The sequence below is a fragment of the Vulpes vulpes genome, chromosome 6 (assembly GCF_048418805.1).
Source record: "Vulpes vulpes isolate BD-2025 chromosome 6, VulVul3, whole genome shotgun sequence".
NCBI classification, from domain to species: Eukaryota; Metazoa; Chordata; class Mammalia; order Carnivora; family Canidae; genus Vulpes; species Vulpes vulpes.
Window position 1 is genome coordinate 112,609,276 of NC_132785.1, and position 21,290 is coordinate 112,630,565.

General features: G+C 35.7%; 1 protein-coding gene and 1 long non-coding RNA gene across 51 annotated transcripts in view; one reads left to right on the forward strand and one right to left on the reverse strand.

The window, feature by feature from the left end:
* LOC140599410 (uncharacterized) overlaps positions 1–19,516 on the reverse strand; it is a 28,147-nt gene extending 8,631 nt beyond the window's left edge. The window contains exons 1-2 of the long non-coding RNA XR_012002291.1: positions 19,422–19,516; positions 16,238–16,310 (exon numbers count right to left, since the gene is read on the reverse strand). This is a non-coding gene — a long non-coding RNA (uncharacterized lncRNA). The remainder of the gene's footprint in view (positions 1–16,237; positions 16,311–19,421) is intronic.
* The window catches only part of NRXN3 (neurexin 3), a 1,525,926-nt gene that overhangs the window by 1,281,164 nt on the left and 223,472 nt on the right, over positions 1–21,290 (forward strand). The gene's annotated exons all lie outside the window — the stretch shown is intronic.

Consider the following 21,290-nt stretch of genomic DNA (forward strand, 5'->3'; position numbering starts at 1 on the left):
CAGGAGTTGAGCATTTGCCTTCAGCTCAGGGCGTAATTCTGGAGTCTGGGATTGAGTCCCACATCAGGCTCCTTGCAGAGAGCCTACTTCTCGCTCTGCCTATGTCTCTGCCTCTCCATGTGTGTCTCTCATCAATAAATAAATAAAATCTTTAAAAAAAACCTATTGATATACCTTAAGGAGAGGAAAATGTTCTTGATAAAGAAGCCACACTTTCATTTTGGATATAACATCCTATTGCCCTTATAAGCCGTAATGAATAAAAGCTGTTATAGACTCACATTTTAGAGCTTAGGCTAAAAGAATTTTCTGGGACCCCACTTCCTCATTTTTAAAGTGGGATGGCATATTTGGGTGCTCTCTATGAAGTTAAATAATTTGTTGAAGATCTTAGTAATTGGTGGTAGAGGATGAATTAGAACTCAGTTTGCTTATTTAAAAGCAAACAACAAAAAAGCCAAAGTGACCTACTTTGCAGTACCCAATATTTGGGAGAGGCCAAAATAGGAATAGGAAAGGATCCTGAAAACAAATCATTTACTGATGTGGGATTCTCTTTTTAATCATAAGTGTCTAACCAAGATCTACACCTTTCTCCCCTACCTTTGCATTTTGCTCCTACTCATGTCTTTGTAGCCTATAGCTATGGTAGAGAGATCTTTAGAACAAGCATCTCTTGATTATAGATTACAAATTATAGAATCTATATATATCTCTATAGATTATAGAATGCCAACAAATTCTACCTTCATTATACTTGAAATTGAACTTTAAAATCAAGTCTAACATGGAGCCCTTTTGTGTTCTTTGAGAGAAGGTATTGTTGAAATCCTTTTTTATCTAAGATTTTTGTGGCAATTTTATTCATCCCTACTTTTCTTTTTTACAGCAATACTAGCTATTCATGCACATTTTCATATTTTAGTTTGCCACTGATTAATTGGCATAAACAAATTATTAACCTAATAATAGTAGTTGTAGACTGCATTAAGCTACTACTTCATTATCATCACTAGACCTAAGTTACCTGCTAGTAACTAAATACTAATAACTCCTACTCTTGTCAATAACTCAGTCACACTGATAATCATTTCAGTGCTACTCCCTCCTCACCATGATTGAGTCTTTTCTGCATTTTCCTCTCAAAATGGTTGTGTTAGGATTATTCATGGGAAGTCATCTATAAAGCCTTTACTAGCCTCATGATAGAATATGGAGGCATTTTATTGGCAGTTTTCAAAGAATCAGCTTAACTACTTGTAGAGCGCATTCTTTTGAATGAAAGGTGTTATGCAAGCTTAAATCATTGCTCTTTTTTTTTTTTTAAAGCAGGATAAATTGTTCTGGAAGATAATTTTGCCTCTATATGTGTCTCTTCCCTTGACTTCTTCTTGGAAAGCTTTTATTTCAGCTTTCTCGTGAGATCTTTGTCATTTTCACCACACGCTTTTGTCAAGGAAGCCCTTGGATCACCGCCATGATGTGTCTTTGCCGGACACTTCTTTCAAGTGCTGTCAACACCTCTCTTAATTGCATGGTTTTAAAATCAGGCTAGCAATGTGTTAAAGTCAGATGGCAAATTTATGTTTTTAAGACAAATGTGTAAATTTGCATGCTCCCAAATACACATTCAACCGTGCATGTATAGAGTTCAAAAAGAGAGCCAAAGATGAGGAAAGAGGGAGAGATATATAAGGAAGAGGGAGATCTGTATAAATAAATGGAAGAACCAAGGTGAATAATACTGTGTGTGTCCATATTGAATTTCTAGACTAAGATGTGTCACACATATATTTCTGCAATACCACCTTATGTAGGTAAATACACCCTGTTTTTATGAGCACCAGCAAGTCTTGTGAACAGGATTTAGTAGACTGTTGATGGTAAGACCTAGAACTTGAAGTAAGGAAAAGTCTTTAAGTGTTTATCTGTTTTCATTTGTGATACTTTAAAAGGTGGTCTGAGTTTGAATTTCTGAAATTATTTGTGTGTTTGACTTTTCATGCATATTGTTCATTTGCCCTTGGATTCTAGTTTCTCTTTGAGTAATACAGTTCTTAAATGATATATCTATCTGAGTGACTTACCTTATAGTCTTGCTCAAATATGTTATAGGCCATTTCAGATTCATGACAGGAAAATATTACCTGTCAAGATGTCAATTCTGAGCAATTTCTACATTTTGCCCACTCTGTTATAGAAGTGGCTCTCATTCACAGCTAGTTCCTGAATTTGAGGTCTATATGACTACTGTAATATCATAAATCAAAATGTTGTTATGGCCATATAAATAGATATAATAGGGATGTTTTAGAATTACATATTTGGTTTTCCCCAATTGGTTCCAACTCAAATCTGCTTCTTTTTAAATCAAAGGATAGTTTTTCATGTCACCTGAACCTCAGACTCTACCTGTGAACCTTAAACCCAGCTCAACTCTATTAGTTTCCTATGGGGCAGGGGAAAATATCTTATATTTGAACTAAACTGACCGTTTTAGTTGATACACCATGAGACAGATGAAGTGCTTTGTTGCTCTTCAGTTATTCCTGAGGCTCCGTGGCTCTATTATAGTACTAGAATTTTATTTATGTCAGTTATTTTGACAGTCTTGATTGAGACCACAGAGAGCTGAGATGTTGAAAGAAACATCATATTGACCATGGTGTAGGTGCATATAATGAATGAACCAAGAGGCTCCATGTTTGCCCACAAACCTATTGTTAGCAAATGTGATTTTGGATCTTAGTTTCTTTACTTACTCAGTAATATTTTTCAAATATGTAGAGTTATTACAGGGAAATTTTCATTTTGCCCAAGACTTATTCAGTGTTGTATTCCAGTTGTGTAGACCCCAATATATTATTCCCTTTAGAAATAGAAATGGAAATATTCAGAGTAATGAATATTTAAGAGAGAAAAGGCAACAGGATAACTAAGAAAAAGAAATAAGGAAGAGATGGATATGTGAGTGAGAAGTAAGTATAAGTATTTCAGAATATATTTGATCAAAAATTGCTTTTTAAGTGGCACTTTCTCTTGCTGCAGAAGACATTATTGAACAAAATACAGGCCCCATGCAATTTAATTTAAATTTATCACTCTATTATTTTAATATATTTACTCAGGGTTAACAACTCATTAAACACCAAATTGCTTACTCTTAATGAGTCTCTGATGCTAAAATCAAACTGACTTAAACTTTACTGTAAAATAACAACAGTACTATTACATAAGAATGTAATAAAAATTTAGTAAATGCTATTCCCTGCCTGTGGAGTAGACACTAGATTTGTGACATGAAATAGAAAATATATCATATACATATGGCTTGCAGAAACATGAGTAATAGATTTTATCCACAAAGACATAAGCCTAATTTTGTTTTTCTATGGTGTATTCTATAAAACATGAAGTCATATGTATTTTATTTGCATGCTTATCATGTTTTTACAATAAAGTACTTGCAGAATGTGCTAAAAAAGAATATCAACATTTAACCTAAATGTCTTAGACCCCATCTGCCTAACTACTCTCAAGGTTATGATGGTACTAGTCAGTACTGGGTTCATTGTCAGAAATTGGCACCTTTTAAATTGTTAGCCACTTATTTTTTGGGCATCCTTCAGGAGTATGTCACATGTACCCTCAAATAAGGCAATCATCTTAAGGCATCATGTTATCTAAATTAGCCATTGTCTCTCCATCATCCCATTATCTGTAAAGCATTAGCCTCCAATATCATTGCATATGGTCTACCATGAAAACCCATCCATCATGAGAACCCTCTAAGCCCCTGGTATAGCAGCTTTCTACCCAAACCTGCAGCCTCCTTGGTGTCAGAGTGATGCTGATTTTCCATAGAAATGTGATCGATGGCTGCTTCTCCAATTCTATGCCATGGAATTTCACCTTGGCTAACAAGTTCTGTTTGTACCTCAGATTTTGGGAGTTTCTCTTGAATTTTATGATTGTTCTCTCAGCTTTTGCCTGCAACCTGTCTCTCAAGCTCTACTATCCCCTCTATCTTTCTAAAGTCTTAGGGCTTTAGCTCCAACAAAAACTCCTTCTTTCTCTCCCATTATAAAACACTCCCTGTGAATATCAGTGGAACACAGTGATACCTGGTGGAGGGCAAGGAAAACATTGAGATAATATTTTTACAAATAGCATTTGGGCCCTTCACTGCTCTCCAAGAACCTTGGTATGATTTTATTTACAGAGCCTATGGCTTTGAACAAAATTTAGATGAAAAATATTTGTGAAAATATATACTATTTATGTTTCTGAATGTGAAACATACTTTTTATGTAACAATACAAAATTTAAAGGAATTTACTTTTTCTTGTTTTTTTCTTTTTTCCTTTTCTTTTCTGTAAAGGTTTACTCTTCTATCACCATATCTTTAGTGAAATCTTCACTGAAGAATCATCATTATCACTAATTCACTCTGATTTGAGCCACAATCTTATATTTTATTCTTGTCGACAAGCAACCTTGTATTAGGATTTTAAACATTGTTTAAAATAGGGATTAAAAAAAAATTTTGTGTTCTACTTTAGTCCACATCTTAATATTTTCATAGAATCACAATTGTCAATAAAATACAAAGAGAAGCTTTAATAATAATACTAATCCTTAGGCAGTATAAAAAGAAACCCCTTTAACAGATTTTAAAGTAGATAATTTTCTTAATCCAAATTAAAACTAGCCTATATACTATATTGAGGCTAATTAGCATATTTCTTTCAACTTAGTGCAGTTTATCCATTTAATATGAATGACTTTATTTCTTAATGGCTTCCTAGACTTCTAATTTAGTATTTTAAGGTTTCAGCAATAATAGAATTTCCATTTATATGTGATGGGCATTCTCTAATTTACTTTTGCCCTTACTTCCATGCAAGTGAACTCTTTTTGGTTCACAGTCATTTTTATGATAGAGCCAATTTCTTACATTGAGATTTATTTTAATGTTTGGATAGAGTAGTGGTTTGCTTCAGTTGATGTTAACTTCTATTTGTTGAGGTATAGCTTACATATAGTGAAATGCTTAGATCTTAAGTGTACTATTCAAGGAATTTTGACAAATGCATACAGTTGTGTGCCCCACCCACATCCTTTACAAGATACAGAACTTTTCCTTACCCCCAAGAGTTCTCTCATTCACATTTCCAATCTTCCCCTCTCTTTAAGCAACCACTGATCTGATTTCTATCACCATAGTCTAGCTTTTTCTTATCCTAGAATTTTATAAAAAGGATATTATATATTCTGTTCTTTTTTGTCTGGCTTTCTTAACTCAGGATACTGCTTTTGAGATCTGGTAGATTGCCTTTTAATAACATACATACAAATGAGTCTCATAGACCTGAACAAGTCAGAATTTCTTATGAAATTAGACATTGTGATATGCTACCTACTGAATGATGAAGATGAAACTATGTATTTCAGTATCTTTTTAAGACTCTGAGATGGGTTTTCACCACTGAACTAAAATGTTTTTGATCTTCTCCACTATTACTTTGAAATTTCAGTATTCTCTTATAAATTAAATAACTTATTTAACCTAATTGTGACCTTGATCCAAGGACTAAATCACAAAGACTTTGTAATATACATTCATGCTCAGTCTCCTGAATACTGATTAATCCCATCAACTGCTAACTGTAAGACCAACTAACAAATTAGTCACCTAATTTCATTTTCCTTGTATGCCTTTTGTGAATAATTTGCTAGCATAATTTTCAAAGACCTTCACTTTCTTAAAGAAAACAATGTGATTAAGATTAGATCATTTAGCCAAAATCTTTTTTTTAAGATTTATATATTATTGTATTTATTTTGAGGGTGGGGGAGCAGAGGGAGAGAGAGAATTCTCATACAAACTCACCTCAGAGTGTGGAGCCTGACCCAAGGATGGATCCCAGAACCCTGAGATCATGACCTGAGCCAAAATCAAGAGCTGACCAGTCAACTGACCGAGCCACCCAGATAGCTCTTTTTAGCTAAAATCTTGAAGAGCTATTTAAACATACAAATTAGGGGGGCCTGGTGGCTCAGTTGGTTAAGCATCTGCCTTCTGCTCAGGTCATGACCTCAGCATCCTGGATTGAGTCCCCTGTTGGGATCCCTGCTCAGTGGTCTGCTCCTCTCCCCTCCTCCCCCTCATGCTGTCTCTCTCTCACATGCTCATTCTCTATCCCCCCCCCCTCTCTCTCAAAAGAATAAATAAATAAAATTTTTTTAAATAAAATCTTTTTAAAAAGTTCAGAGGTTTCCAACTGTGGGTTTGATGAAAAATAATGACATATCTGATATCATTTAGAATCTTTTTTGGTTTCTTTTCTTTTACATCATTTAGAATCTTATTTGAAAAATAAGTTATATATTTTAAATTTCTGGTACTTTAACAGTGAAAGTATATGGTAATTACTTGTTATTTCTTTCTTTGATACTACACATCTGTCATAGTATTAAATTCTATTTGTACAGTGAGATTTATTAGACTGACAGTTCATACCTTATCTCCTTTTCATATAGAATTCTTGATAAAAACTTCATTTTGAGATAATGATCTCACCTCAGCTTAATTGTTTTTAGTATCAATTCAGTAAATATGTTACTAATGTAATCATTTACTTTCTTAAGAAATAAAACTCTTGAGTTTATAAAATGGGAGGATAAATAAATTTCAGAAAATACTTGTATGTGTATTTATGTATGTGTGTGTTAAACAACAGTAGTTTAAAAATCAACTTTGGGGAAAATAAGCAAACCAGAAAAAACACCAACAGATATATTGTTTTTCATTGATCCAGTACCACTTCAGAATGAAACACAAATTTAATTGTGGTAGCAGAGATAATAACTTTCAATCTGATGGATCCTTATTTAACAAAGAGGCATTACAATTTTTAGAAAATATGTTAACAACAGATATGCCTTCCTGAGTCTCTTCAGCACCACAGGCAATTGGGACAGCTCCACTGGCCTGAATAATGAAAAGGTAATAACCTCAGAACAAATAATTATTTTACTGGTACACATGCATTTAACTTTACAATAGATGCCCTCCTAAGGTGCTGCGTGTAAATCATTTTTTAAAAGTTGAATACACTTGAATGTTTTAAGGCAACTGATTGCTTATAAAAACCCTTTGAAGTATTCTTTTATAATGCAAAACCAATACTGACTTATCTGTTTTGTAAATTAGGGTGTTTCCATATGAGTTTTGTTGAAAAGTGACATATTTATCTAAGTGTAAAAGTTTCTCTGAAAATAATGTGTAAGTAATGTGTAAGTATATATAATTCAGCTGTTACAGGATGTAAATGCATTGATATTTTAGTGGTCCTCAGAAGACTGTCAGCATTATTGGGGCTGAGAGTGTGTTTGAATTATACATCCTTCCCCTGCTCTGATGAAAATCAGTGCCATGAAGAGTCACTGATACTAATCAGAGTGTGAGATACTAATGTGATAGTAATCAGATCCTTGAGATATGTGAGAACTGAGAAAAGGAGATGAAGGCTTACTACCTAGAGATACTGCATCCTTTAGAATAAATACCATATCTTTTTGATTCTCTGTCCTTTTAAATGAAGATGTTCCCTGGAATAAGTTATGGTCAAAAGTAGTGCAAGTGCCATCTCAAGCCTAAGGAGAAACTCCCAAATTCTCAGGGTCCAGGTCTGAGTGAAGTTAGCCCAAAAAATTTGTGAGAGATAAACTTAGGAAAGGTGATTGAGGGGGCAAAACATTTTTTGAGTCCCTGAGAGTTTACATAACATAACCTTAGAGTAATCTTAGTGCTCATCTGAGTGCCTTGGGTCTTGTTAAATTTGTGTTTACTAAACAGATATGGGTTTCTTCAAGACATACCTTTCCAAGACAGCATGGATTTTAGTTTATTTTGTATACGTTAGGCAATTACAAGATGACTTATGTATAGCTTATTCAACACTTTAAACAATTATTGATTCCACACAATTGACATCAGTTATGCATATTTTAATTGAAAATTAGTAGTTGCTTACTGGTGTTTTATTCTATGACAGTATTAAAAATGCTTTCCAAAAGTTGGTTTCAGAAGTCATCATCCACAGGATGCAAGTCTAACATTAGCCAGCTTGCATGTGCCATTACCACTCCATTTCTGCTCAACCAGCTTTGCATCTGTTCTCTAAGAGAATGGAATTCGAAGAACAGACCACCTGCCTGCAGTTTTATCTTGTCTTGTTCATATTATAGACAGTTATCAGGAGATGAAAAGGCATGTCGAATATTTATTTACAGTAAATGCCCTTCATTCTGTCTGTGTTATATACATGCGATTTAGCTTTCATTTCTGTGGTTGCTCACTGTGAAAGTCTTAGTATAAGCTTTTCCTATATGATATCCACCTGTTCTAGAACTGTGCTGTTCAATATAGCCACTAAACATGTGACTAATGAGTAATAAAAATGACTAGTGTGAGTGAAGAAAAGGAGTTTTAAATTTTATTTAAGTATAATCAATTTAAATTTAAAAACTGAAGCAGTGTAAAATATTTTCCATTAAGCACAACTTTATTAAAAAAAAAACACAACTTTATTGTTCTGATAAAGAATTGTTCTGAAAATTTAGCATCTGAATTGCAATGTGCAGTGTAAGTGTAAAATATATACTAGATTTCAAAGACTTAATATTAAAGATATAAACTATCTCATTAACAATTTTTATATTAATTAGATGTTGAAATTATAATATTTTGAGTAGATTGGGTTACATAAAATATACCATTAAAATTAATATAACATATTTCTTTGTACTGTTTTTTAATATGGCTCCTAGGAAATCTATAATTATATAGATGGTTCACATTATATTTCTATTGTGCAGAGCTGATCTAGATCATTCTAAAATGTGTGGCAATTATTCTTCTACAGTTTCATAAAGAGAATATTAGTTCAAGGCTGAGGATTAGTTATGCAAATCTGAAGACAGCAGGATTTTTTTCACAGTTTGTGCAACAAGGGAAAGGGCTTCTTTCCCAGTATGACTAAATGGGGGTTATATATATATATATATATTTTTTTTTTCTTTTTCTCCCCACCTTAGGTTTTCTCCTGTGCTTGTCATTCTGCTTTGTATGTAGTAAATCCTTTCTGGCAATAGGTTTAAGGGCTTTTTCCCACCTTTACTTTTTAATCCATGATGTATATATTATAAGAAGAGGTGAGCTGATAGTTCAGAAGGATAGTAAAGATTCAGCATGGTATAGAAAAAAAGATGTGAGTTTGAGTCCTTGCTTCCAATTATTTGCTTCACGGCCTTGGGGAAATTGGTTTTTCTAAATTTCAGTTTACTTTACCTAAAAAATGATACCTGGGGTGCCTGGGTGTTTCAGTTAGGTAAGCATCTGCCTTTGGCTCAAGTCATGATCACAGATTCCTGGGATCCAGTCCCAGGTTGGGCTTCCTGCTCAGCAAGGAAACCTTCTTCCCTTTTTCCCTCTGCCACTCCCCCTGCTTGTGCGTTCTCACACACACACACACTCTCTCTCTCTCATAAATAAATAAATAAATAAATAAATAAATAAATAAATATCTTTAAAAATAAATGAATAATAAAAAAGATGCCTAATAGAGAAATTTTGGATATCAAAATTCGTGAAATCTAAAAGAAACAGCATAAAATACCTCATATATAGGAGGCTCACAAATGTGTTCTGAACAAAAACAATCTGAGTTTTCAATTTCTATCTTTACTCAATGACCACATGGAATCATAACTGCTAAGACATATATAGCGATGTGTCTGCCACACATACCAGTTTACCAGATTGATCCCCTGCCTGGTGAAAGGAAGATCCTTCTCAATGATCTCATCTCTCTTTCTATAGTCTGCAGCCTTCCAGTTCTTCCACTTGCATTCAAATTTCCACTTAGATTAGATCAAAAGATTGTTCCTGGTTATGAAGAGGAGAAAGAATACTTTAAGCTAGCACTAATCCCTTTATACACCATGATATTTGGGTACATTTCTTCCTCGCATGGAAATTATTTTTCAGCCTCCTCTGAAGTACTAAAAGTCCTTTACCAACATGAGCCCAGTGCAAGTTAACCTGATATGAGATTTGTTTTGTGCTTTGGAAATACTTGTCAGACAAGCTTTCAACACAGAGATGTGTGATTTACATTAGTTTGCATAAGAAAATGTCACTCCAGGGACAAATTTCTCTCTTTATTCTTTCTTATACTACAGAACAGACAAAGAGGGTGAAGTGGTTGTTTTTTACTAAGTAGAAAATCATTTGGCATTCTCACACACAAAAATAAAGTGCAGTGTTATTAGTCAAACCTTAGTTTTCTCTAGCAATATTCTCAAATGTCCCATTTGTATTACTTTTGTTCTTGTTAATTTTTTAGTTTGAGTGACTAGTGCCAACCAAACCCATTACCTCTATTATCTTCTTATCTTTTAGTATCATTTCATGTTTACAGAGAACTGACTGAAAGGGAGTAGTCAGTGTAACCCTTTGTCTTAGAAGACCTAGTCTTTTCTGAGAACACAGGTAAGTGATTCATAGACTGAGTCAGGTCCTTTGACGTGTGGAAAACAAAATGACTCAGACCTGGCTTTTGGAATCTGTCTTCTTTGGATGTAAAAATACATGGATGGGGAGGAGATTTACACAAACAGATTAATCTCAAGGCATAGAGACCATGGTTAAAATGCATTTTAGCCTAAAGGGTGAAGATTCCAAAGATACCCATTAGAAGAATCTTTATCCAAAAAGAAAAATAATAATAATAATAAAAATAATAATAATAATTTAAAAAGAAGAATCTTTATCCAAGTCCTTCCCTACCCACCCATCCTCAATGTAAACACTAATTCTTTTAAATTTTGAATACTCAAAATAAAATGTAGAAGTACATTTTTTTTTTAATCCATATGTAGCAGTTGTAGGGGGATGGAGAGGGCTGAAAGGTCATAGAATTAAGACAGATGTAGTTTGAATAGGAGAAGGCAGAGATGTTGCAAAGGTAGATAAACTCACAGACTTCTTTGCAGTGTAGTTAGCGGGGAGAGGTGGGAGAGAACTTCAGTTGTGGAAGAGATGTGATCAGGGATTTTGTGTGCAACATCATCTTTTAAAAGTCAAGTCATGGTTATCAGACAGCTTGCCATAGAATCTTAACACTTTAGTCCCATTTCCTGTCCAAGGCAGTAATTTTCTCTTGGACATTCCTGACAAAAGATCATCTATTTTGTATACCATCTATCTTGTGGGTCTCCTGCTACAGGTTAAGGTGGGATTGGGGTTCTATTTGATAGTATTTTCTACAGAAAGCTGAAAATGCCAGCTTTGTACCTGTTTTTCAGGGTTTCCTGAGGGAGCTGCTAAAATGGGAGAGTTTCTAAGGGCCATGTTACTAATAGCGGTAGAAGCTCTGTTATCCACAAAGCAGAGCTTTTGAGTCTATACTTGGGCTTGAAGCCTAAATAGAATCTGCTCTACTTTCCCCAGAGCAGATTTCTAAGCACCAGAAAGAACAAATGTGTCCAGCAGGATGTGGGTTTAGAGGAAGCAAAGAGACCAACACCATGTAGAATCTGAAAGAGAATAGCACATGCTTTTGCACTTTTTGAGGTATAGTAACTCCATCCAATAGTAAAGTGTGGTCAAATGAGTGGCTTCAAATTTGACCAGATTATCAAATTCTTTCATGATGGAAGAACTAAGAAGTGGATGAAAAGAGGTGGACTTGGGAGGGGAAGTGCAGTCCAATAATCACCTACTTTAAACTCTGTGTATTTTTCAATGCAGTCTCTTCTGTATTTGGACAGCTCAAATTCTCAGAAAACTTTTTCTTATATTAATTTGTTATTTGTCTCCTATATTTTGCTAATGGAGCCCAACTCTACAGTCTTGAAATAAATAGATGATGTGGGAGAGGATTAGAACTTAACTTCTCCAATATTTTAAGACAACTACTCACTATCCAGTGTACACTTTGAAAATTGGAACATTATTTCCCATCTTCCTATTTCTAATCTGTTTTCATAATTACTTAAAAAGACTCCTAACAATGGTGCCACAATCATATATACAAGCAGAACAGCACTCATTTGGGTCTTATCCTTGAACTCATTGGTAGAATCTAATTGCTTCCCCATTCTCTCCTCTCCTATTTTGAGTTTATCTTCCTGGATAACCATGTGTATTCTTTTAGTGTGAAGATCATTCTTTGGAGAGGAAAAATTTAAAGTACCTGGTCCTACTTCCTGTGCTTCACACCTCTTTTGTATTTTATTTTATTTTTTAAAGGTTGTATTTATATACTCATGAAAGACACACAAAGAGAGAGGCAGAGACCTAGGCAGAGGGAGAAGCAGACTTCATGCAGGGAGCCCGATGCAGAAATCCATCCTGGGACCCCAGTATCATGCCCTGGGCCAAAGGCGGGTGCCAAATCGCTGAGCCACCCAGGGATCCCCCACACCTCTGTTTTAAACAATATCCCTAAACCTGCTTTGTTATTTCTCTAGAAAGATCATAAATACTGCAATTTTAACCCACAAAAGGCAAAGAAAACTTCATAGGTTATCCTTGGCCTTTTATGCAAGATTTAGTTAATGACAGTCTTCTATTCACCTGATATTATTCAGAACTACAGCAATAATAAATATTTACATAGAGCTTACTCTGTTCTATGCTCTGTTCTGAGAACTTTATTTATATTTACTCAGCTGACATTAACAGTTGCTTTAGGTAGATATTATTAATATCTCCATTCTATTGATATGGAAACTGAAACTCAGGGTAAGTGGCTCATGCACAGGCACAAAACCAAAACTGGTGGAGCTGAGGTTTGAGGTTGTATTTTAGTTAGGTAGTCTGGCTCCAAGGTCCATGGTTTTTTACCATTACACCATGCTGCAATGTCTACTTATGGAAGTATGCATCCTTTTATGTTCTTTCCTGTTTTTGTGAACCTTATTTTATCTTTTATACCTTTTTAAACTCTGAGCTCCTTAGAGATTTTTCAATGTGGCCAAATTTCTTTAGGTCCTCTGAATAGTCTTTGAATGGAAGAGAGTATTTTCCATCATACATAAAACCCACATGAGTACTTCAAATGCACAAAACTCTGTGTCAGAGCCTGAAGGAGAAAGTATCACAGTATAAGTAATGTTAATAAAATTCAAAGGAAGATAAAACCCTAAATATTTTAAGGTCAGATGCTAGAATCTACAAAAACAGTGTCCTGGTTAAGCAATGAGGGAAAGGAAGTAGCATAAGGCAATTCAGCGGGGGAGCAATGTGAAGCCAACAGAGTTAAATCAGGGAAACTGGTAGGTAAGCTCTACAAATCCAGTTATGGAGAAGACACCAGAAGAGAGGAATAGAGAGGGCTAGAAATTCTCAGTTCTAGAAATTTAAAAAACCTGAGGACCTAGTACCCAGATCTAATTGGGTTTCTAATACCATTCTCCAGTAAGAAGAATCAGGGGTCATTGGAGAAGAATCAGGGGTCATTCCCTGCATGGAACCATGCAGGGAATGTATGAGACAAGCCTGTAGCAACTTGTGATAGAAACTAAGAAAGTACCTGGGGGTGTGGATGTGGGGCAAAGAAGGAGAGGAAGGGGAGAAGAGTAAAAAGAAAACACCCGAACAAAACGCAGGGATATTTCACAGGGATACAGGAGCCGATAGAAAGAGCTCCCAATGGCCAAAGCCAATTTTAGCAACAAAATAGTCTATACTGATATGAATAAGTTATTAAATAAATAAATGAGAGAATAGACATATCACCCATGTGTACCTTTAATAAGATATCCTAAAAATGGCACTTTAGCCCTATGGTCTTCCTTTCCCAAACCCATAACCACAGTCTAATCATAAGAAAAATGTCAGGCAAATCCTGATTGAAGAACATTCTGCAAAATATCTGGCTAGTATTCCTCAAAACTCTCGAGGTCTTAAAAACAAGGAAAGTCTGAGAAACTGTCATAGCCAAGAGGAGCCTAAGGAGATATGACTAAATTTAATGTGATAACCTAAATGGGACCCTGAAACAGAAAAAAAAGGACATTAGGTAAAAATAAGAAAAATAAGAAAAATAAGAAATAAGAAAAATAAGTCATCTGGGTGACTCAGCTGGTTAAGCATCTGCCATTGGCTAGGTCATGATCCCAGGGTCCTGGGTTCAGGTTTCACCTTCCAGGGGAGCCTGCCTCTCCCTCTGCCTCCCTCTCTGTCTCTCATGAATAAATAAATAAAATCTAAAAAAAAAAACTAAGAAAAACAGAATTAAATATGGGTTTTGATTCATAATACGTACCAATATTGGTTCATTAACAGTGACAATTGTGCCACATTAGTGTAATATGTCAACAACAAAAAACTGGATATAGGATAAATAGGAATTCTTTTTACTTTTCTTGAAATTTTTCTGTAAATCCAACTATTCTAAAATAAAAATTTTCTTTAAGAAAATCAAGGGCAGAGGCTTACCTTTATCCAACCAATCTTAGAAAGCTCTGGAGGAAGTGGCCCTGGTACTTTATAACATCATCAATAAAGGGAGGGTCTTCTAAAGGTAAGATAATAGAGGTCCCCCTGACATAATGATGTAACAAAGTCAGTATAAGACCAGCCTTTGACTATCCCATTGCCCCTTCCTTCCCTATGGTTCATTCATTACCATCAAGTTTCTGATTTCCTGGAATAATCTAGTCTCAAATTTCAACATTATAACTTTTTTATATCATCCTTCATTTTAATCAGGTGCATGTAACTATCTGTGTGCATGAGTGCATGGATTGATAAAGGGGCAATATTAATTAGAATATAATAAGTACTAAGGGATTTAAAAAGGCGTAAGTTGGTATTTAGACTCTGTTGTACACACTCACATCTTGGCATTCCAGAGACATTGACCCTGCTACTAACTTCTTTATTAAAGGATAAAGTATTAAAATGCTTTAGAAACATGAGTAAGAGAGAGAATGCCCCTTGAATATCCCTGCGGGATTCCCAGGCTGTCTACCAGACCCTTCTAGCTTAGTCCCTAGGGTTCACAAGTTTCTCAGCTATTTGTTCTCTCTTAAAGACATTGACTCTGAGGTTTGTGGGACCTTTTCTCAACTCTAAGGAATGGGATTGTGGTCTGTTTTTCTCCATGTACTTAACAGCTCTTTCTGTGAGGAATTAGATTCTGTATCTATTATTTCTTGTATTGTTTCTGATGGAGGCCCAAGAGGGTACCCAAGCTTTTCATTTGATAAGGACATACCTATGCTTTCTACTCTGCGCTCTGGTCCCACCTGATGAATAGATCCTTCATACATGTTTTCTCATTTTGAGTCACCCGAGTTTGCCACATTTTCATTTGAACTTCAACCTTCTTCATTTCCAAGGTACAACATTCTCCTCTCTTGGTCTCAGTTAAGCCCTCATTTTAACAAAGTTTCATTCTGGCCCCTCATTCACCAGAGTGTATACAGAGTACATAAATCTGTTTGCTTTGTCATGTTATAGAACCAGTGCCTTGGTTCTTAGGAAGGAACAGGTCTAGACACCATATTGTGATGGTCTTCACTGTAAAAGTAATCTTAGAGGTCACTTTCAGTTCATTACATTAAAATAGAGGTTAAAACTCATATGCCTACAGGGAGGATATAAAATAAATGAACCATTGACTATATTTCCTATGCTTATACCTTTCATCCCTGTGACTTACACATTGGATCACTGGAAGGCTATATTCGATGGTATTGTAATAGCATTGCGTGGTGACAGATAATAGCTACACTTCTGAGCCTAGCATAACAATTAGAGTTTTTGAATCATTGTGTGTTGTGTACCTGAAACTAATGAAACATTGTGTGTCAACTATATTTCAATATAAAAACAAAATTAATGAGCCAGGAGGGGCTGAGGTCAGGAAAACAATAGTTCAGGCACTAACTCTTGGTCTTCATGTCAAAGATACAACAGAGAGTAGCAAGGACTGTGACATACTGGAGATCCTGGTCTCCAGAAGGCAGCCGCTGCTCAGCTGTTGCCTGTCATTACTGCTAGGCCAGACCTATAAAATGTTCTTATATTTCAAGACAAGCCAGAAGGCAAGACTGTTATGCTTACTCTTTGAATTCATTACCTGCATTTATTTTTTTTTTTAATATAAAACACTGATTAGACTAAATAAAACAAATCTGGAAGCAAGATACTCCTCACCTGCTGCAAGAGTGGTGCCTCTGTGTTTCAAGGAGAAAGAAAAGTGCAGGAGACTGTCTTCATGGTCCTCATGCTGTGTAAACAGGATTAATATCCCAGTTATAGGCGAACAGTTTCACAGCAACCATGTAGTTATTACGTGTTGTATATATGAAATTATGTCATAATGAGCTATCTCGTAACAAGATTGTATAGGCTGTAAAATCATTTTACGGTTCCAAAAGAGAGCAGCTTCTGAGTTAGTTGACAGTGCTTATTGTTTCTTTCCATCTCACTTACTTTTGAATTTAAGAAAATAAATGTTCGCCCAACACTTTCTTCTCAGTTCCAAAGTTTTACAGTGGTATAGAGTGTTTTCTAATCTTATTAAAATAATCTTTCCCATGTCTTCTCTTCTCTTATTTCTATCTATTTCAATCTCCTTGCTGCTAGTGTCCCCACTAGGGTAGTTAATGTGCTGGAGGTGTGAGGTCAATTCATCATGGCATTTTATAGTTCCTTGTCTACTCTATATGTGAGACAGGAATTTAATAAGTTAAGGTTCCCCAAAGACAAAACTTGTCTTGTTTACATATTTAAGAAAATATTTAGCCAACTCCTCTAAGACCTAGAGGAAGAGATGTGAAAATTAGAGATAAACCCGTTTTCTGTAATTTTCCTGAAAATATTCTTTCCATAGATGATCTTATCAGTTGGCATCAACTATTATGTGTAATTCTTGAATGATTCCTAAATCTAACTTGTAATCATATTTTCAACTGCCTGCCAGGTATCTCTGCTGGAATTACCTTTGGCATTTTAGGGTGGCTCAAGTTCACTCACTATCCTATTTTGATATGCTGTTCACTTCCCACTGTATTGAGCTTTGAGCTTCAGGGATCAGTCTAACACATCTTTCACCTTCAAACCAACTAGTAGCCAAGCCCCACTTCAACATCTGAAATACATGTGAGATGCAACTGTTTTTCAGTCCTTCCATTTCTTACAAGGACTTTTACACTAGTTTCTGAGCTGGTACTCCTGCCTTTGTACTGCTTCCTTTCCAATCAGCTATGCACAAACTCCCAATGTTATTTTCTTTTTTCTTTTTTTTTTTTTTTTAAGATTTTATTTATTTATTCTTGAGAGATAGAAGGAGAGACAGAGCCAGAGACACAGGCAGAGACAGAGCCAGAGACACAGGCAGAGGGAGAAGCAGGCTCCATGCACCGAGAGCCCGACGTGGGATTCGATCCCGGGTCTCCAGGACCGTGCCCTGGGCCAAAGGCAGGCGCCAAACCGCTGCGCCACCCAGGGATCCCCCAATGTTATTTTCTTTAAAAAGGAATGATAATTTGTTCTATTAAAGGACTGCCAAACACTCCCTTGGCCAGGGGAAGTGAGAGAGAGTAAGCACAAGCACAGTCTCTTTATTGTGGTATTCAAGACCTAATACATCTTTGGAGCCTCATCTCTTACTTCATCCCCTCCTGAGCCCTGCGCGGGAACCATACCTGTCTGTCTTATTGTTCCTTTTTCTTTTGCTCTTTTAGACCTGTGTGCCTTTTTTTCCATGTGATTCCCTCTTTGTGAATGGATTCTCTGGTTTACTTTGGATTAGCTAATGCCTTATTCACAATTTCCTTTTCTGTGAAGCAGGATATTTGTTCCCTTCTCTGAATTTTTTAATACCTGATTGATACATGTCCTGTGGCACTTTTTACGATTTTCCTTGTTTTAGTGTTTTTTTTTTTTTCACTTTCTTTTTAGGGTCCAAGTCTTTCTCATCTTTCAGCTTAACATGTACCTTGCACAGAGAAGACAGTCAAATATTTTGAAAAAAAATCAATTTAATAATTAGTTGAAAAGTTCTCCTGTTAATGAAAGTTTGGTAAAATCAGTAAAAAAAAAAAAAAAAAAAAAAAAAAGTCACTATATTCACTATATTCTGTGAGATATCTTCTCATAGGTGTTGGAATGGTCTGCTATAGTGGAGTAGGGGAGAGGAAATATATATAAACATGGGGAATTCCTAGAATGATCTTATTTTCTATTTGATTTTTTCCAACTTTTCTCATGTCCTCCAAAGTTTATTCAAAGAGGGCAGCCCCGGTGGCGCAGTGGTTTGGCGCCGCCTGCAGCCCAGGGCGTGATCCTGGAGACCCTGGATCGAGTCCCACATGGGGATCTCTGTATGGAGCCTGCTTCTTCTGCCTGTGTCTCTGCCTCTCATTCTCTCTCTGTGTCTCTATGAATAAATAAATAAAATCTTTTAAAAAAAACAAAGTTTATTCAAAGAAATCTTTTATACCAAGGTGAAAATTAGGTTTAAATTCCACCCTAATCCAACCAGGTAACTTTTTGGAATATGGGAAAAAACAAATCCAAAATATACTACCATTGTATTTGTGAGAGCGGAGGCTCTTTGTTCATCTTATCTTTTAGAAGCATAATGTGATTTATAGTCATTTTGAAAGTATAGAACTGATCTTTTCTCATGGTCTAATGAGGACTCAGCCTGTCTTCTGAAGTATCTTAATTAATAAGCCATCTGGGCAAGAATGACCCACAAGTGTGTGCTGGAAGAGCTTCAGGCCATTGTTCTCTTTTTGGTCACCTTGCAGCCTCAATGAACATCTAGGAGCTCTGTTTTCAAGGTGGTGCCTGGCCCGATGTCAGGATTAACTCTTAGAGCAATATTTTAGACAGCAATATTTTCATCAGAAATATTGATAAGATTATGATTTGGAGGGATAACAAACTATATATTACTAAATAGTCTGAGAGAAGGAATCCTCGGGTCTAGATAAGATCCTGCCTTGGTCTTATTTGGCTCTACGTGGTCCTGGAGTCCTTGCATATGCCATCAATATATCACATAGTTTTGATGGGCACCATTGTTGATTGGTACCACCTTTGTCTGTGCCCAGGCATCTGGCCAGAATAAAGAGTAGGAGACAAATGGCCATTTGTTACTGAAAGTAATGGATCAAGAGGTATATAGGAGGATTCATGCTGTGGAGTTAATGATGCCAGAATGATGGAGGAACTCCATGATTTCCATAGTAGAAAGGGCCTGAACTTGAGGCTGCAGCTTTGTCTGTTGTCTGTTCTGGAATTAGCTAATGAGGCTTTCTTTGTTTGAGCATTGGAAAGCCTCCAAAACCCACTCGGGAGGGAAATTAACAAATGTCTTTTTTGTTACCTCTGGATAAATCTTCATGATGAAATGCACAGCCGTTCCACCTCTTCAATCTTCTCCCTTCTTCCCCGGTGGACACTCAATTACTGTGGAGGCCTAAATAAATAAATAAATATCACAGAGATGAATTTATTCTTTGTTATGCTTTATTTTATTTGTTTGTTTTTAAAGAGTAAGGACTAGTTACAAGTGGTTGTGAGGTTCACAGTCTTCAGGTGATACTTTTTTTTTTAAAGATATATTTATTGAGAGAGAGTGTGAATGTGTGTGTGTGTGCATGCACACACTAGGAGGAGGAGGGACAAAGGGAGAGGTTGAGAAGCCAACTCCCTGCAGTACACAGAGCCCCACTCGGGCTAGATCCTACGATGTGAGGATTATGACCTGAGCCAACATCAAGAGTCAGTCGCTCAACAGACTGAGCCATCCAGATGCCCCTCAGGTGATACTTTAAATAGACCACATTCGTGCAAACATTTATGATTATTTTAGCACAGTTACTTATGTAATTTATGATCTCCAGCAGCTGCTGGCATTGTCTGTACATGCAAATGTGCCAACTGTGGCAGTTACCTGACTCATTTCAATTAGCTTGGACATCTCAAAGGGTCATAGTTAATGTTTTTCTCTAATAAGTTCCTGCATGAATTTGATTTTTACAAGGTAAGATAATTCTCTTGTGGGCTTTTTTCATTGATTTTACTGATCTGTGTTCATGTTGGAATTTGCAGTGAATGCATTGTCAACAAGTATTTGTTGAGTATCTATCAAGTGCCATATAATATTTAGATTATTGGGAGTGCCAAGATGTTGAATCCAAACTCATGGTTTCCAAGAAACTCAGTAGTAGGCAAAATAAATATATAAACAAATAGTTATAGTCTGATATACACATGCCAATGCTTTAGGCATACTGTAGTATAAATGAAATGATAAGCTTGGACACACTTTTATGAAGTGTTACTAGGGGAAAATTATGAGGAAGGTAGTTTTAGCAGAGGCAGTTATGTTACAGATGCATATGACAATATATGCTCCTGCAAGTAAATCATTTTAGTGAATTTACTTTGATGAAAGGGTAAATATTGTTCATGAAAATATTAAGTTATATATATTTGGATGTGTTTATGTGTATGTGTGCACATGCTCATTTGCATTTGTGTACATGTATGTGTTTGTGTTTGTACTCTGTCAGAATAAAATATATTTTTTGGATTTAGCAAACACATTTGAAAGCTATCCGTGTAAGTAATAGAGATGACAAAATTCGGAAAGCAACGTTTGCATACATTTTATATATGCAATTTCATTTTCTAAAATCTAGTATAATAGTCTTTTCAGATGAAAAACACTGGGGTTGTGGCAAAGACAGCCTTCCTCCCAGCCAACAATTTGCTCTTCTAACTCTTGGGGGGAGAAAAAAGTACTCAGACTGTGTGAAACTTCAGTTCCAGAGAGACAGAAGAGACTGTGGATCCAGATACAATATTAAGCTATTTTGGCAAAGTGTGACTTAAGGAGCCACTGTCTCCTACAGTGGAAAGGAAGAAAAATTTGGGTTTTGCCTTTAACTCAGTTTTTTGTCTTGTTTTATTTTTTTCTAGGAACACATCTTTCCTGGGTTAAAAAAAAAATAGAATTTAGGTAATTCAAGCAGAAGAAGTAAACTTTATTAAGGCCACAGGGAACAAAGCAGTTTGAGCCACATATTTAGATGTTAATCTAAGAAGTCTTTCTTATAATAAACTAGGTCCTGTGATCCTATAAATATTTTTCCCTCCATGAGATCACTCTGATTATATTTTAAGGCTACTGCTAATATGATCTCATTGATAAATATCCTTAGATTTAGGGATATTTATTTTCTTTCAA